We start from the raw sequence: 2,480 nt of genomic DNA on the forward strand, positions 1-2,480 counted from the left end.
CTGGGTTGGGAAGATCCCCTGGAGGGAGGGCATGGCGACCTACCCTATAGGTTCTTGCCTGGAGAATCCCCAGGGACAGAGAAGCCTGGAAGGCTGCAGTTCATAGGTTTGCACAGTCAAACACTACTAAAGCAACTTAGAATGCATGCATACATACTTTAAAATCTCTAACAAATTAGTTTTTAAATATTCTCACCACAAAAAAGAGATAATAATTGTATGATGTAACAGAGTATTACCAACACTAATTAATAATCATATTACAGTATGTAAGTATATTGAATACAGTTCTACACCTTAAACCAACACAATGTTTTAGGTCAATTATATCTCAATAGAAATTAATTGAGATTGTAAGGATAAGGCAATTTGTACATGGATTGTGATATGAAGATTTATAATAAGAAGTATTCAGCCTCAGTCCTTGTTTCTGGCACAGAGCACTTAAAATTCTTGGAATTTCCTAAATGATAAGAGCCACAAAAGTGTCTTTTTTATGTTAATGGACTGACTTTTAGGTCCTCACCTAAAATGAGGGTGTGGGTGGGGGAGATGGTTGCTGGCAGAGACAATCCTGTAATTAAGAGGATTGCAACATTCCATCTGGGGAGGGGAGACGAGCTAGAGATTGAGTTCAATCCCCAATGGTCAATGATTTAATCAAATATTATCTGTGTAATAAAGCTCCAGTAAAAACACAAATGATGGGATTTGGAGAGCTTTTGGGTTTGTGAAGATGTGGAAATTTGAGGAGAGTAGTATGCCTAAGTGAAGTGAAGTGAAGTGAAGTCGCTCAGTCGTGTCCGACTCTTTGTGACCCCACGGACTGTAGCCTACCAGGTTCCACCATCCATGGGATTTTCCAGGCAAGAGCACTGGAGTGGGGTGCCATTTCCTTCTCCAGTAGATCTTCCGGACCAAGGGATTGAACCCGGGTCTCCCACATGGTAGGCATTGTAGGCAGACACTTTACCGTCTGAGCCACCAGGGAAGATTAGTATGCCTAAAGAGGGCATTACATTCCAAGGGTTTTAGGGACTCTGTGCTAGAAATAGGGAGTAAAACCGTGTTCTCTTAAGTAAAATTTTTCTCTGAATTCTGTAAGCTGCTCTAGCAAATTAATTTGACCCAAGGAGGAGGTCATGACAACCCATCCCGGTATTCTTGCTTGAAAATTCCATGGACAGAGGAGCTTGGTGGGCTACAGTTCACAAGGTTGCAAAGAGCTGCACACAACTGGAGTGGCTTAGTACACAAGTACACAAGGAGGAGGTCATGGCAATCTCTGATTTATAACCAGTCAGTCAAATGTACAAGTAATAACTTTAACTTGCAACTTGCCATTGAAGTCAAAAGAGTGAGTTTAGAGTTTACAATAAACCTATGATCTGGTCTGTATGCTGGTCTGTCAGAAGCATGGATGATAACTGGGTTTGTGACTGGTATTGGAAGTAGGGCAGGGGAAAACCTTTTAGGAATGGATTTTGACCTGTGTGATCTGATGCTATCTCCAGGTGCATGCATGTGTGCTCAGTCACTCAGGCATGTCTGACTCTTTGCAAACTCATAGGCTGTAGCCCATGACAGACTTTATTTTTTTGGGCTCCAAAATTACTGCAGATGGTGACTGCAGCCATGAAATTAAAAGAAGAAAAGCTATGACCAACCTAGACAGCATATTAAAAAGCAGAGACATTACTTTATCAACAAAGGCCTGTCTAGCCAAAACTATGGTTTTTCCAGTAGTCATGTATAGATGTGAGAGCTGGGCCATAAAGAAAGCTGAGTGCTGAAGAATTGATGCTTTTGAACGGCGGTGTTGGAGAAAACTCTTGAGAGTCCCTTGGACTCCAAGGAGATGACACCAGTCACTCCTAAAGGAAATCAGTCCTGAATATTCATTGAAAGGACTGATGCTAAAGCTGAAACTCCAATACTTCGGCCACCTGATGCAAAGAACTGACTCATTGGAAAAGACCCTGATTCTGGGAAAGATTGAAGGCAGGAGGAGAAGGGGATGACAGAGGATGAGATGGTTGGATGGCATCACTGACTCAATGGACATGAGTTTGAGCAAGCTCTAGAAGTTGATGATGGACAGGGAAGCCTGGCGTGCTGCAGTCCATGGGGTTGCAAAGAGTCGGACATGACTGAACTGAACTGATGACTGTAGCCTGCCAGGCTCCTCTGTCCATGAGATTTTTCAGGCAAGAATACTGGAGTGGGCTGTCATTTCCTCCTCCAGGGGATCTTCCCAACACAGGGACTGAAGCCCCATCTTCTGTGTCTCCTGCATTGGCCAATATTGAATCAAAATGGTAGCTATACAATATTAAGAAGAGAGATTCAAATTTATGCAGCCATTGCTTTATATATCATGTGGCCTGGATCAGCCCCAGTCATCTCAAGGAGTTAGGATTAAGAATTTAGACCCAATCCCAAGAACCCTGTTGAGAAAATTTTTTAACAATTTTACAAGG

This window comes from Bos grunniens, chromosome 15 (assembly GCF_055505025.1).
Source record: "Bos grunniens cultivar Pamir isolate PY7600 chromosome 15, Bosgru_T2T1.0, whole genome shotgun sequence".
Classification (NCBI taxonomy): Eukaryota; Metazoa; Chordata; class Mammalia; order Artiodactyla; family Bovidae; genus Bos; species Bos grunniens.